This window comes from Pseudophryne corroboree, chromosome 1 (assembly GCF_028390025.1).
Source record: "Pseudophryne corroboree isolate aPseCor3 chromosome 1, aPseCor3.hap2, whole genome shotgun sequence".
Taxonomy (NCBI): domain Eukaryota; kingdom Metazoa; phylum Chordata; class Amphibia; order Anura; family Myobatrachidae; genus Pseudophryne; species Pseudophryne corroboree.
Window position 1 is genome coordinate 163,281,042 of NC_086444.1, and position 16,695 is coordinate 163,297,736.

At 48.0% G+C, this 16,695-nt stretch overlaps 1 long non-coding RNA gene across 1 annotated transcript in view; it reads left to right on the top strand.

Moving 5' to 3' along the window:
- The window catches only part of LOC135058801 (uncharacterized), a 254,879-nt gene that overhangs the window by 182,563 nt on the left and 55,621 nt on the right, over positions 1-16,695 (top strand). The window lies entirely within an intron of this gene.

Here is a 16,695-nt window from a genome sequence, read left to right on the forward strand (position 1 = left end):
GATCCCAGGGGATACTCCACTGGTAACATTTCTCTCCATAGATTGCACTCCATTAACTACAACTGTCTGTTTCCTATCCTGCAACCAGGCTCTTATCCATTTAACTGTTTTATAATCCACCCCCACGCTTTCAAGTTTATTTAGCAGTCTGCGATGTGGGACAGTTCAGGTTCAGGCGATCCTCTTTGTTCCAGACTGGCCAAGGAGGGCTTGGTTTCCAGATATACAGGAATTACTCATAGGAGATCCCTGGCCTCTCCCTCTACGAGAGGATCTGTTACAGCAGGGGCCATGCGTGTATCAAAACTTACCGCGGCTACGTTTGACGGCTTGGAGGTTGAGCGCCGGATCCTAGCCCGAAAGGGTATCCCCAGTGAAGTCATTCCCACACTTCTGCAGGCTAGAAAAGTGGTAACGTCTAAACATTACCACCATATTTGGAGGAAATATGTGTCTTGGTGTGAATCCAAGAAGGCTCCTACGGAAGAGTTTCAGTTAGGACGTTTTTCTCCATTTTCTACAAGCAGGTGTGGATGCGGGCCTAAAGTTGGGCTCAATTAAAGTACAAATTTCAGCCTTATCGGTTTTCTTTCAAAAACAATTGCCCTCCCTTCCAGAAGTTCAGACTTTCGTGAAAGGCGTGTTGCACATCCACCCTCCTTTTGTGCCCCCAGTGGCTCCATGGGATCTTACCGTGGTGTTGCAGTTCCTTCAATCACATTGGTTTGAACCTTTACAGAAGGTAGAGTTGAAATTCGTCACTTGGAAAGTGGTCATGTTGTTGGCCTTGGCATCCGCGAGGCGGGTGTCTGAATTGGCGGCTTTGTCTCACAAGAGCCCCTATTTGATTTTCCATGAGGATAGAGCAGAGTTGAGGACTCGTCAGCATTTTCTGCCGAAAGTGGTTTCATCATTCCATGTGAACCAACCTATTGTGGTGCTAGTGGCTACTGACGCCTTAGTGGAATCGAAGTCTCTCGATGTAGTCAGAGCTTTGAAAATTTATGTCGCCAGAACGGCTCGGATTAGGAAAACGGAGGCTCTGTTTGTCATGTTTGCTCCCAACAAGATTGGGTGTCCTGCTTCCAAGCAGACTATTGCACGCTGGATCTGTAATACGATTCAGCATGCCCATTCTACGGCTGGATTGCCGTTACCGACTTCGGTGAAGGCCCATTCTACCAGAAAAGTGGGCTCGTCCTGGGTGGCTGCCCAGGGGGTCTCGGCATTACAACTTTGCCGAGCAGCTACTTGGTCGGGTTCAAACACCTTTGCGAAGTTTTACAAGTTTGATACCCTAGCCGAGGAAGACCTCACGTTTGGTCAATCGGTGCTGCAGAGTCGTTCGCACTCTCCCGCCCGTTCTAGAGCTTTGGTATAACCCCATGGGTCTTGATGTGACCCCAGCATCCTCTAGGACGTATGAGAAAAATAAGAATTTACTTACCGATAATTCTATTTCTCGTAGTCCGTAGTGGATGCTGGGAACTCCGTAAGGACCATGGGGAATAGCGGCTCCGCAGGAGACTGGGCACAAAAGTAAAGCTTTAGGACTACCTGGTGTGCACTGGCTCCTCCCCCTATGACCCTCCTCCAAGCCTCAGGTAGGATACTGTGCCCGGACGAGCGTACACAATAAGGAAGGATTTTGAATCCCGGGTAAGACTCATACCAGCCACACCAATCACACCGTATAACCTGTGATCTGAACCCAGTTAACAGCATGATAACAGAGAAGCCTCTGGAAAGATGGCTCACAACAATAATAACCCGATTTTTGTAACAATAACTATGTACAAGTATTGCAGACAATCCGCACTTGGGATGGGCGCCCAGCATCCACTACGGACTACGAGAAATAGAATTATCGGTAAGTAAATTCTTATTTTCTCTGACGTCCTAGTGGATGCTGGGAACTCCGTAAGGACCATGGGGATTATACCAAAGCTCCCAAACGGGCGGGAGAGTGCGGATGACTCTGCAGCACCGAATGAGAGAACTCCAGGTCCTCCTCAGCCAGGGTATCAAATTTGTAGAATTTAGCAAACGTGTTTGCCCCTGACCAAGTAGCTGCTCGGCAAAGTTGTAACGCCGAGACCCCTCGAGCAGCCGCCCAAGATGAGCCCACCTTCCTTGTGGAATGGGCTTTTACAGATTTTGGCTGTGGCAGGCCTGCCACAGAATGTGCAAGCTGAATTGTACTACAAATCCAACGAGCAATAGTCTGCTTAGAAGCAGGAGCACCCAGCTTGTTGGGTGCATACAGGATAAACAGCGAGTCAGATTTCCTGACTCCAGCCGTCCTGGAAACATATATTTTCAAGGCCCTGACTACGTCCAACAACTTGGAGTCCTCCAAGTCACTAGTAGCCGCAGGTACCACAATAGGTTGGTTCAGATGAAACACTGAAACCACCTTAGGGAGAAAATGAGGACGAGTCCTCAATTCCGCCCTGTCTGAGTGGAAGATCAGATAAGGGCTTTTACAGGATAAAGCCCGCCAATTCTGACACGCGCCTGGCCGAGGCCAGGGCCAACAACATGACCACTTTCCATGTGAGATATTTTAACTCCACAGATTCAAGTGGTTCAAACCAATGTGACTTTAGGAACCCCAAAACTACATTGAGATCCCAAGGTGCCACTGGAGGCACAAAAGGAGGCTGTATATGCAGTACCCCTTTTACAAACGTCTGAACTTCAGGAACTGAAGCTAGTTCTTTCTGGAAGAAAATTGACAGGGCCGAAATTTGAACCTTAATGGACCCCAATTTTAGGCCCATAGACACTCCTGTTTACAGGAAATGCAGGAATCGACCTAGTTGAAATTCCTCCATCGGGGCCTTACTGGCCTCGCACCACGCAACATATTTTCGCCAAATGCGGTGATAATGCTTTGCAGTTACATCCTTCCTGGCTTGATCAGGGTAGGGATGACTTCATCCGGAATGCCTTTTTCCTTCAGGATCCGGCGTTCAACCGCCCTGCCGTCAAACGCAGCCGCGGTAAGTCTTGGAATAGACAGGGTCCTTGCTGGAGCAGGTCCCTTCTTAGAGGTAGAGGCCACGGGTCCTCCGTGAGCATCTCTTGAAGTTCCGGGTACCAAGTCCTTCTTGGCCAATCCGGAGCCACGAGTATAGTTCTTACTCCCCTCCGTCTTATAATTCTCAGTACTTTTGGTATGAGAGGAAGAGGAGGGAACACATACACTGACTGGTACACCCACGGTGTTACCAGAGCGTCCACATCTATTGCCTGAGGGTCCCTTGACCTGGCGCAATACCTGTCCAATTTTTTGTTTAGGCGGGACGCCATCATGCCCACCTTTGGTTTTTCCCAATGGTTTACAATCATGTGGAAGACTTCTGGGTGAAGTCCCCACTCTCCCGGGTGGAGGTCGTGCCTGCTGAGGAAGTCTGCTTCCCAGTTGTCCACTCCCGGAATGAACACTGCTGACAATGCTATCACATCCTTGCAGCTTCTGCCATTGCCCTCCTGCTTCTTGTGCCGCCCTGTCTGTTTACGTGGGCGACTGCCGTGATGTTGTCCGACTGGATCAGCATCGGCTGACCTTGAAGCAGAGGTCTTGCTTGGCTTAGGGCATTGTAAATGGCCCTTAGCTCCAAAATATTTATATGAAGTGATGTCTCCAGGCTTGACCACAAGCCCTGGAAATTTCTTCCCTGTGTGACTGCTCCCCAGCCTCGCAGGCTGGCATCCGTGGTCACCAGGACCCAGTCCTGAATGCCGAATCTGCGGCCCTCTAGAAGATGAGCACTCTGCAACCACCACAGGAGAGACACCCTTGTCTTTGGTGACAGGGTTATCCGCTGATGCATCTGAAGACGCGATCCGGACCCTTTGTCCAGCAGGTCCCACTAGAAAGTTCTTGCGTGGAATCTGCCGAATGGAATTGCTTCGTAGGAAGCCACCATTTTTCCCAGGACCCTTGTGCACTGATGCACTGACACTTGGCCTGGTTTTAGGAGGTTTCTGACTAGTTCGGATAACTCCCTGGCTTTCTCCTCCGGGAGAAACACCTTTTTCTGGACTGTGTCCAGGATCATCCCTAGGAATAGAAGGCGTGTCGTCGGGATCAGCTGCGATTTTGGAATATTGAGAATCCTACCGTGCTGCCGCAGCACTATCTGAGATAGTGCTGCCCCGACTTCCAACTGTTCCCTGGATCTTGCCCTTATCAGGATATCGTCCAAGTAAGGGATAACTAAAACTCCCTTCTTTCGAAGGAGTATCATCATTTCGGCCCTTACCTTGGTTTAGACCCGGGGTGCCGTGGACAATCCAAACGGCAGCGTCTGAAACTGATAGTGACAGTTCTGTACCACAAACCTGAGGTACCCTTGGTGAGAAGGGTAAATTGGGACATGTAGGTAAGCATCTTTGATGTCCAGAGAGACCATATAGTCCCCTTCTTCCAGGTATGCAATCACTGCTCTGAGTGACTCCATCTTGAATTTGAACCTTTGTATGTAAGTGTTCAAGAATTTTAGATTTAAAATTGGTCTCACCGAGCCGTCCGGCTTCGGTACCACAATAGTGTGGAATAGTACCCCTTTCCCTGTTGCAGGAGGGGTACCTTGATTATCACCTGCTGGGAATACAGCTTGTGAATGGCTTGCAATACTGCCTCCCTGTCTGAGGGAGACGTCGGTAAAGCAGACTTTAGGAAACGGCGAGAGGGAGACGTCTCGAATTTCTTGAGACGGGCCCCCACCGTGCCTGAGTCCGCTTGTAAAGCCCCAGCGTCATGCTGAGGACTTTGCGGAGGCGGGAGAGGGCTTTTGTTCCTGGGAACTGGCTGTTTGCTGCAACCTTTTTCCTCTCCCTCTGCCACAGGGCAGAAATGAGGCGCCTTTTGCCCGCTTGCCCTTATGGGGCCGAAAGGACTGCGCCTGATAATACGGCGTCTTCTTAGGTTGAGAAGCTACCTGGGGTAAAAATGTGGATTTTCCAGCAGTTGCCGTGGCTACCAGGTCTGATAGACCTACCCCAAATAACTCCTCCCCCTTATAAGGCAATACTTCCATGTGCCTTTTAGAATCCGCATCACCTGACCACTGCCGCGTCCATAAACCTCTTCTTGCAGAAATGGACAGCGCGCTAACTCTTGATGCCAGTCGGCAAATATCCCTCTGTGCATCACGCATATATAGAAATGCATCATTCAAATGCTCTATAGTCAGTAATATACTGTCCCTATCTAGGGTATCAATATTTTCAGTCAGGGAATCCGACCACGCCAGGCCCGCACTGCACATCCAGGCTGAGGCGATTGCTGGTCGCAGTATAACACCCGTGTGAGTGTATATACATTTTAGGATATTCTCCAGCTTTCTATCGGCAGGTTCCTTTAGGGCGGCCGTATCAGGAGAGGGTAGTGCTACCTGTTTAGACAAGCGTGTGAGCGCTTTATCCACCCTAGGGGGTGTTTCCCAACGTGCCCTATCCTCTGGCGGGAAAGGGTACGATGCCAATAACCTTTTAGGAATTATCAGTTTTTTATCGGGGGAAACCCACGCCTCATCACACACTTCATTTAATTCCTCGGATACAGGAAAAACTACAGGCAGTTTTTTCTCACCAAACATAATACCCTTTTTAGTGGTACTTGTATTATCAGAGATATGCAATACATTTTTCATTGCTTCAATCATGTAACGTGTGGCCCTAGTGGAAGTCACGTTTGTCTCCTCATCATCGACACTGGAGTCAGTATCCGTGTCTGTGTCTGCCATTTGAGGTAACAGGCGTTTTAAAGCCCCTGATGGCGTTTGAGACCCCTGGACAGGCACAAGCTGAGTAGCCGGCTGTCTCATGTCGTCAACTGTCTGTCGTAAAGAGCTGACACTGTCACGCAATTCCTTCCATAAGCTCATCCACTCAGGTGTCGACTCCCTAGGGGGTGACAACTCTATATAATAGGCAATTGCTCCGCCTCCATCTCATTTTCCTCCTCAAACATGTCGACACAATCGTACCGACACACCGCACACACACAGGGAATGCTCTGATAGAGGACAGGACCCCACTAGCCCTTTGGGGAGACAGAGGGAGAGTATGCCAGCACACACCAGAGCGCTATATATAGACAGGAATACCACTATAAAATGTGCTTTTCCCTTTATAGCTGCTGTTAGTATTAAAACTGCGCCAAATTAGTGCCCCCCTCTCTTTTTTACCCTTTTCTGTAGTGCAGGACTGCAGGGGAGAGTCAGGGAGACGTCCTTCCAGCGGAGCTGTGATGGAAAATGGCGCCCGTGTGCTGAGGAGATAGGCTCCGCCCCCTTCTCGGCGGCCTTTTCTCCCGCTTTTTGGTGAGTTCTGGCAGGGGTTAAAATACATCCATATAGCCCTGGGGGTTATATGTGGTGAATTTATGCCAGCCAAGGTGTTTACATTGCTGCTCAGGGCGCCCCCCCCTAGCGCCCTGCACCCTCAGTGACCGAAGTGTGAAGTGTGCCTGAGTAACAATGGCGCACAGCTGCAGTGCTGTGCGCTACCTTGTTGAAGACTGATGTCTTCTGCCGCCGATTTTTCCGGACCTCTTCTTGCTTCTGGCTCTGTAAGGGGGCCGGCGGCGCGGCTCTGGGACCGAGCTCCGAGGCTAGCCCTGTGTTCGGTCCCTCTGGAGCTAATGGTGTCCAGTAGCCTAAGAAGCCCAAGCTGGCTGCAAGCAGGCAGGTTTGCTTCTTCTCCCCTTAGTCCCTCGATGCAGTGAGCCTGTTGCCAGCAGGTCTCACTGAAAATAAAAAACCTAAAACTAAACTTTCACTAAGAAGCTCAGGAGAGCCCCTAGTGTGCACCCTTCTCGGCCGGGCACAAAAATCTAACTGAGGCTTGGAGGAGGGTCATAGGGGGAGGAGCCAGTGCACACCAGGTAGTCCTAAAGCTTTACTTTTGTGCCCAGTCTCCTGCGGAGCCGCTATTCCCCATGGTCCTTACGGAGTTCCCAGCATCCACTAGGACGTCAGAGAAATAGGATTTGAATTCCTACCGGTAAATCCTTTTCTCTTAGTCTGTAGAGGATGCTGGGTGCCCGTCCCAGTGCGTACTGTATCTGCAGTTATTAGTTGTGGTTACACACATGTTGTGTTCCGTTTATAGTCAGCTTGTTGCTGATATTGTTCATGCCGTTGACTTGCATTATGTTAAATGCCACGTTGTACGTCGTGCTTGAGGTGTGAGCTGGTATGTATCTCACCTTAGTTAAAAATTAAATCCTTTTCCTCGAAATGTCCGTCTCCCTGGGCACAGTTTCTATAACTGGAGTCTGGAGGAGGGGCATAGAGAGAGGAGCCAGTTCCCACCCCTTTGAAAGTCTTAAAGTGCCCATGTCTCCTGCGGATCCCGTCTATACCCCATGGTTATTGATGTGACCCCAGCATCCTCTACGGACAAAGAGAAAAGGATTTACCGGTAGGTATTAAAATCCTATTATTTCCTAGTTTCTAAGTAAACTATTTATTCCACTGAAGAGAAATACTGCACACATATGGGGACATGTACTAAGCAGTGATAAAAGTGTGCCAGGGGAGAACTTGCCCATGGCAACCAATAAGCACTGACGTAACATTTATAATTTGCATACTATAAACATATACAGAGCAGCTGATTGGTTGCCATGGGCAGCTTCTCCACTGGCTCACTTCTCCACTTTTATCACTGCTTAGTACATGTCCCCCATAGTCCCCAGCAGGAAAAAAATAACAACATACACACATTGGCCCCCACAGTAAATACAAAAACCCACACATTGGCATTGACAGGGTAAAAAAATCCCCACACATTGGCCCTGAAAGGGTAAAGCCCCCAATATATTAGCCCTGACAGGTTAAAAAAAAAAACACACATTGGCCCTGACAGGGTAAAAAATAAATAAACAAACACACATTGGCCCCTTGCAAAGGTAAAAAACACACACACATTGGTCTACACAGAGTAAAAAACACACACACATTGGTCTACACAGAGTAAAAAACACATTAGCCCCCACATAAAAAAGCACACATTGGCCCCGACAAGGGATACAAAAAACACACACACACATATTGGCCCCCACATTTGCCCCAACATTACAAAAACACACATTAGCCCCAATCAGGGTTAAAAAAAACAACACACACACACACACACACACACACACACACACACACACACACACACACACACACGCTCCTACATAAAAAAAACACACATTGGCCCCCACCTAAAAGAAAAAAACAACATACACAGCACTGCAGGCTCAGCCCCTCAATATTAGTGATGGGTAGTTCATGAATGATTAGTTCAAAATGAACTAATCTTCAAAGTGAACTAGTTCGTTCAGTTCACAGCTCTGGCCAGGGCCGGACTGGGACTAAAAATAGGCCCTGGCATTTTTGAAGCACACAGGCCCACCTCTGTGACTCCTCCCCTTACTATTCCTGCCTCCTCCCCACTTATTAGTCTATGTTCTTACAAATCTAATTAATATTCTAACAACATACAGGCGTACATCATTCTCTATTAAAATATACACAACCAGTGGTTGAAGTGTAAATTTTTAAGTGGGGGTATGGAAATGTGAGGTTTGTAATTAAGCGCGTGCCTTCGGCGCGCTCAGGAAAAGGGGGCATGGCCACTCAAAAGGGGGCGTGACCTTCAGTGTAGTTTACCACACCGTACACCCCTTATACGCATTATGCACCACAATAGTAGGACCCCTTATACTATCTAGTACTGCTGCCCCTTTCACATTATACCACACAGTATGAGCCAAAATTCACATTACAGCACCCGGTATGAGCCGAAATTTACATTATATGCCCCCGATGGTGCAGTGCCAGGTATACAAATGCCCCCACAGTGCCAGGTATACAAATGCCCCCACAGTGCCAGGTATACAGATGCCCCCACAGTGCCAGGTATACAAATGCTCCCACAGTGCCAGGTATACAGATGCCCCCACAGTGCCAGGTATACAAATGCCCCCACAGTGCCAGGTAAACAATTGCCCCCACAGTGCCAGGTAAACAATTGCCCCCACAGTGCCAGGTATACAAATGCCCCCACTGTGCCAGATCCACAAATGCCCCCCACAGTGCCAGGTATACAAATGCCCCCACAGTGCCAGGTATACAAATGCCCCCACAGTGCCAGATCCACAAATGCCCCCACAGTGCCAGGTATACAAATGCCCCCCACAGTGCAAGGTATACAAATGCCCCCACAGTGCCAGGTATACAGATGCCCCCACAGTGCAAGTTATACAGATGCCCCCACAGTGTCATGTATACAGATGCCCCCACAGTGCCAGGTAAACAATTGCCCCCACAGTGACTGCCAGGTATACAAATGCCCCACAGTGCCAGCCAATTGCCCCCACAGTGCCAGGTATACAATTGCCCCCACAGCAGCCAGTGCTGCAGCTGCTTACCACTGCTGCTGCTGCTGCTGCTACTCCTCCTCCTCCTCCGGGCTGTGAGGGACGGGGGTGAGAGCGCCGGGCGCCCGCCAGCGCGGCTGTGTCTGGCGCGGCAGCGTATAGCGTTCAAACCAGCCGCCGATTCGTGAGCCAATCAGAGCTCGCGGACCGGCGGCTTCTGATTGGCTGCCGGTCCGCGAGCTCTGATTGGCTCACGAACCGGCGGCTGCTTTGAAGTCCGCTATACGCGCCGCGCCAGACACAGCCGTGCTGGCGGGCGCCCGGCGCTCTCACCCCCGTCCCTCACAGCTCTCCAATCTTGACAGCTGAGACGCGCTGCCGCCGGACTGAGCGGCAGCGCTTCTCAGTGACCGCTGGACCGGCCCACGTGGCCATCGGCCCTTCTGGCATTTGCCAGAAGTGCCAGATGGCCAGTCCGGCCCTGGCTCTGGCAAAGATTAGTTCATCAGGAAGGAGGAGTTAGACACCCAGCAGCTGCATTAGGTTACTTACTGTCTCATTCACTTCACTGGATTTTCACTTCCTGAATCTGATTCTGTAAAATTAAAGTTAAAAGTGCAACACAGCCCAGCAATACAGATCTAATAAAAAAATAGCATCTGCACTGCCTAGCCAAAGTCTATGTGTGTATGTGAGTGAGCATGTGTGGTCATGCTGCTCACCTTTCTGTGATACAATCAGTGTCCTATTAGTCCAGATGTCCAAACACTAGCTGCTGCTTCTGGTACTACTGGCTCCTGAGCATACTGCTGTGTGTTGTGTAGGTGCTGCTGCAGCCAGGGCCGGTGCAAGATCTCTCTGCACCCTAGGCAAACCTTCAGCTTAGTGCCCCCTAACCTGCTAGCCCCTCCCCCCTCACGCACACACCACCCGGAGGGGAGATAGCAGGTGGCCACTAAGTGGGCTGAGGTGAATTGCATCATTATACATACATACACGGTCAGAATACCAGCAGTGGCATCCTGAGCACCATAATAACTTCATTTTAAATTAAATGAATTAACCTTACTCCTTACCCTATCCCTCCCTCCCCGCAGCCTAAATACTAACTTTCAGGATGCCGGCTAACAGGATTCTGGCGTCCGCATTCTGACAGGTGTCAGGATTCTGGAGTCAGTATTTTAAACACCAGCATCTCGTCCGCCGGGATGACATCTTCATCCTGTAAAATTGTATGTGTTTACATGTGTATACGCACAGACATACATATATTTGTATGCTCCTTATTGTGTTCAATCCCCCCTTCTTTAAGTTCATTACTGACCACATACAGAGACATCCTTCAGTTTTTTGCTAGATGAATTCAGTGGTGCCCTTCAGTGGACGGCGCCCCTAGGCAGCCGCCTAAAGCTGCCTAATGGTAGGGCCGGCCCTGGCTGCAGCACTGTTGTTATTCAGCTCTCACTCAGCATTACTCATGAGCCAGTACATCTCTGCTGCCACAGGGGTCACTGCTGCGCTCAGACATGGAGTGGACTCACTCTGTGGAGCTGATTGAGCTACATTGTCCTGACGACTCATGAGTCATTCTCCTTGCAAGTAGTTCAGCAGTTCAGTGATTCATTACAGATCACTGATCAGCTCACTGACTCAATGACTCATACAGCCATATGAGTCAGTACAGTGCCTCTAGCTACCATGTGTGGCACTGCTGTGCTCAGGCATATGCATTGTATGGAGCTGATACTGAACTGCATACAGCCATGATTCATTCCCCCAGTATATTAGGAGACAAGCTACACTACCCATCAGCCAAAGACACAGTGCTGAGTGCTGCCAGTAGCGGATCTTGCCACGGGCAAGCAAGACTTTTGCCCGGGGCGCCGCCTTCCGGAGGGCACCGCACCATGGCAAGACCAGCCACAGTGCCCCCCGCAGTGCCCCCCGCTGTGCCCCCCCCCCCCGCTGGTCCCTTGCTGTGAAGGGTTCCAGACGCAACCCGTCTAGTTTCCCTTCGTGGAGAGGACCTTTGCTGTGCGGTGCATGATGACGTCATCGTGCACTGCACAGCATTGTGGCACAGATGCAGGGGCCATAATTGACCTCTTGTGTCTATGCATCCAAAGAGAGGAGCGGCGCCGGCAGAGGTCTGCAGTGGTCTGGAATCAGGAGCGGGGATGTAAGCATACTTATGAAGTAAAAATGAGTACCAACATTGGGATTAATATTGCAGAGATAAACATGTCACTATAAGGTTGCTATATAATTTATTGCTTTTCTTAAATATAAAAAAATCTGACATATTAAACATAGCTGATCATTTGAACAAGATTATAACTCCTACAATGAGCTAGTATTAGAAATACCTACTCTATGTGTAATAGTCTAGACTAGTTCTAAATCCATTCACTCCTTTCAGTCTCAGAGTCAGTGAGTGAAATGATGAACTAAATGAACTACATGAACTAATCTTTTGGGTGAACAAGATCATAATGAACTAATCACCAAAGTGAACTAGATTTCCCATCACTACTCAGTATCCCACTGTGGTGCAGCATAATTAATTTCCTGCTGGCTGGCTACTACTTAGCCTTAGCAGCCTCAGCACCGAACAGCTTGTCTCCAGCACAGCACTGGTGGGATGTAATGCAGTTCGAGATCACCAGAGGTGCGGGTTGATTGCTGATTTTTCTTTTAAAGGGGCAGTCACTTACAAGGCAAAACAATGCTTTGTAAGTAGAGATGAGCGGGTTCGGTTCTCTGAGAACCAAACCCCCACAAACATCACATTCCGAGCCAGAATCTGAGACCAGCTAGGCACTTCCAGCTAGACTTGGATCCCAGAACGAGGCAAAACGTCAACATTCCGCTGTCAGATTCTCACGGGTTTTGAATTCCATATAAGGAGCTGCGCATTGCCGCCATTTTCACTCCGGACTTGGAGAGTGAGGGAGACAGACCTTTTTCTCTCTCTGTCGGTGGTGGCATTGGGTGAGGTCAGTGTGTGCTCCCTGTGCTGTTAATGGTGCTATCCTGGCTGTCACTGGTGTTTCATGTGTTGTTAGGGGTGCTGCAGCTGTACATGGGTGTTGCTGTCCTGGCTGTCACTGTGTGGTACAGGGGACAGGGGCACTATCCTCCTGTATGCTGTGAAAATACAGGGGTGCTGGATGTAAAAATTCAGGGGTGCAGTGAAAATAAATGTACAGTGCACTAGCCCTGTCTTGTATGCTGTAAAAATTCTGGGGTGCTGCTGTGAAAATAAATGTACACTGGCACTGTATGCTGTAAAAATACAGGAGTGCTGCTGTTAAAATAAAAGTACATTGGTCCTGTAGGCTGTAAAAATATAGGGGTGCTGCTGTTAAAATAAAAGTACACGGATCCTGTATGCTGTAAAAATATAGGGGTGCTGCTGTTAAAATAAAAATACACTGGTCCTGTATGCTGCAAAAATATAGGGGTGGTGCTGTTAAAATAAAAGTATACGGGTCCTGTATGCTGTAAAAATATAGGGGTGCTGCTGTTAAAATAAAAATACACTGGTCCTGTATGCTGTAAAAATACAGGGTTGTAGCTGTTGAAATAAAAGTACACTGGTCCTGCGTGCTGTAAAAATACAGGGGTGCTGCTGTTAAAATAAATGTACACTGGCTCTGTCTTGTATGCTGTATAAATACAAGGGTGCTGCTGTTATAATAATTGTACACTGGTCCTGTATGCTGTACAAATACAGGGATGCTGCTGTGAAAATAAATGTACACTGGTCCTGTATGCTGTAAAAATACAGGGGTGCTGCTGTTAAAATAAAAGTACACTGGTCCTGTATGCTGTAAAAATACAGGGGTGCTGCTGTTAAATGTACATTGGTGCTGTAAAATACAGGGGTGCTGCTGTTAAAATAAATGTACACTGGCCCTGTCTTGTATGCTGTAAAAATTCTGGGGTGCTGCTGTGAAAATAAATGTACACTGGTCCCGTATGCTGTAAAAATTCTAGGGTGCTGTTGTTAAAATAAAAGTATACTGGTCTTGTATGCTGTAAAATACAAGGGTGCAGTGAAAATAAATGTACACTGGACTTTTTCTTGTATGCTGTAAAATTATAGGGGTGTTTTGAAAATACAGGGGTGCTGGCACTGTCCATGGTTGCGATGTCTAGGCCTGACCTTCACAACACTGTATGGGAAGAGGAGACTCCTACCACAATTTGCACGCCCTGTGCAAGTGCTGGGAGGAGCACTGCCAGTCCAGTTGCTGATATTGAGATTGAGGATGTCACTATAGAAGTACACCAGGTTGAGGAGGATATGGGAGTAGCTGGCGCTGAGAAGGAAGTTAATGATGAGAATTCTGATGATGATGTGGTTTGTTTAAATCAGGCACCAATGGAGACAGTTGTTGGCCATGGTATGAAAAAGGCCATTGTCATGCTTAGGCAATATACCAAAAAAGCCACCTCTTCGGTGTGGAATTATTTCTCCACAAATCCGGTCAACAGGTGTCAAGCCATCTGTTGACTTTGTCAATCCATAATAAGTAGGGGTAAGGGCGTTAACCACCTAGGAGCATACTCCTTATACGTCTGTGCATTCATCATAAGTCATTGGCAAGTTCAGAAACTTTGGGTAATAGCGTAAGCAGTCCACTGACACCTAAATGATGTGGTTTGTTTGAATACTATTTCTCTGTGAGGATGAGGATGTAAACACTAAAGGTGAGTGGGAATCTGAGGATGAGGACAACATCTTGGCACTGTAGAGCCAGTTTGTGCGAGGAGAGATTGATTGCTTTTTTTTGGGTGGGGGCCCAAACAAACAAATCATTTCAGTCACAGTCGTGTGGCAGACCCTGTCGCTAAAATGTTTGGTTTGTTAAAGTGTGCATGTCCTGTTTATTAGTGATGAGCGGGTTCGGATCCTCGGGATCCGAACCCGCCCGAACTTCACCTTTTTTTTCACGGGTCCGAGCGACTCGGATCCTCCCGCCTTGCTCGGTTAACCCGAGCGCGCCCGAACGTCATCATCCCGCTGTCGGATTCTCACGAGATTCGGATTCTATATAAGGCGCCGCGCGTCGCCGCCATTTTCACACGTGCATTGAGGTTGATAGGGAGAGCACGAGTCTGGCGTCCTCTCCGTTATAGTAGAAGAAAAGAGTAAAGAGACTGAGTGACTTATAATTGTGGGGAGGATTGGGGACGGGGAGCAGCTGTTGGAGTACAGTGCAGGGTTTTGATTATACCACCAGTGAGTTTAATCCTTTGTTTCTCTGCCTGAAAAAAACGCTCCACCATATCTGTGCTCACTCAGTGTGCTTCACTGCTGCATGATATATCTGTGCTGAGTGCACTGCTCAGTGCTCACACTGCCTAATTGTGGGGACTGGGGAGCAGTTATAGCAGGAGTACAGTGCACAGTTTTGCTGACAGTGACCACCAGTCCAGTATACGTTTGTCTGCCTGAAAAACACTCCTGTGGTGGCTTTTTTTTTCTTCATACTAGTTTAGCAGTCTGCTGACAGTGTCCACCAGGTCCGTTATTATTATACAGTATATTTATTATATCTATTAGCAGTACGGTAGGCCATGGCTGTACCTACCTCTGTGCCGTCAGTGCACTCGTCGTCCATAAGTAATATAATACTATACTATCCATCCATCTACATTGTATACCTGTGGTGGCTTTTTTTTCCTTCATACTAGTTTAGCAGTCTGCTGACAGTGTCCACCAGGTCCGTTATTATTATACAGTATATTATATATATATATATAGCAGTACGGTAGGCCACAGCTGTACCTACCTCTGTGTCATCAGTGCACTCGTCGTACATAAGTAATATAATACTATACTATCCATCCATCTACATTGTATACCTGTGGTGGCTTTTTTTTTTCTTCATACTAGTTTAGCAGTCTGCTGACAGTGTCAACCAGGTCCGTTATTATTATACAGTATATTATATATATATATATATATATATATATATATATATATAGCAGTAAGGTAGGCCACGGCTGTACCTACCTCTGTGTCGTCAGTGCACTCGTTGTCCATAAGTAATATAATACTATACTATCCATCCATCTACATTGTATACCTGTGGTGGCTTTTTTTTTTCTTCATACTAGTTTAGCAGTCTGCTGACAGTGTCCACCAGGTCCGTTATTATTATACAGTATATTATATATATATATAGCAGTACGGTAGGCCACGGCTGTACCTACCTCTGTGTCGTCAGTGCACTCGTCGTCCATAAGTAATATAATACTATACTATCCATCCATCTACATTGTATACCTGTGGTGGCTTTTAGTTGTGCGCATTAAAATATGGAGAACAAAAATGTGGAGGTTAAAAAAATAGGGAAAGATCAAGATCCACTTCCACCTCGTGCTGAAGCTGCTGCCACTAGTCATGGCCGAGACAATGAAATGCCATCAACGTCGTCTGCCAAGGCCGATGCCCAATATCATAGTACAGAGCATGTAAAATCCAAAACACAAAAGATCAGTAAAATGACCCAAAAATCAAAATTAAAAGCGTCTGAGGAGAAGCGTAAACTTGCCAATATGCCATTTACGACACGGAGTGGCAAGGAACGGCTGAGGCCCTGGCCTATGTTCATGGCTAGTGGTTCAGCTTCACATGAGGATGGAAGCACTCATCCTCTCGCTAGAAAAAAGAAAAGACTTAAGCTGGCAAAAGCACAGCAAAGAACTGTGCGTTCTTCAAAATCACAAATCCACAAGGAGAGTCCAATTGTGTCGGTTGCGATGCCTGACCTTCCCAACACTGGACGGGAAGAGCTTGCGCCTTCCACCATTTGCACGCCCCCTGCAAGTGCTGGAAGGAGCACCCGCAGTCCAGTTCCTGATAGTCAAATTGAAGATGTCAGTGTTGAAGTACACCAGGATGAGGATATGGGTGTTGCTGGCGCTGGGGAGGAAATTGACAAGGAGGATTCTGATGGTGAGGTGGTTTGTTTAAGTCAGGCACCCGGGAAGACACCTGTTGTCCGTGGGAGGAATATGGCCATTGACATGCCTGGTCAAAATACAAAAAAAAATCAGCTCTTCAGTGTGGAATTATTTCAACAGAAATGCGGACAACTGGTGTCAAGCCGTGTGTTGCCTTTGTCAAGCTGTAATAAGTAGGGGTAAGGACGTTAACCACCTCGGAACATCCTCCCTTATACGTCACCTGCAGCGCATTCATAATAAGTCAGTGACAAGTTCAAAAACTTTGGGCGACAGCGGAAGCAGTCCACTGACTAGTAAATCCCTTCCTCTTGTAACCAAGCTCGCGCAAA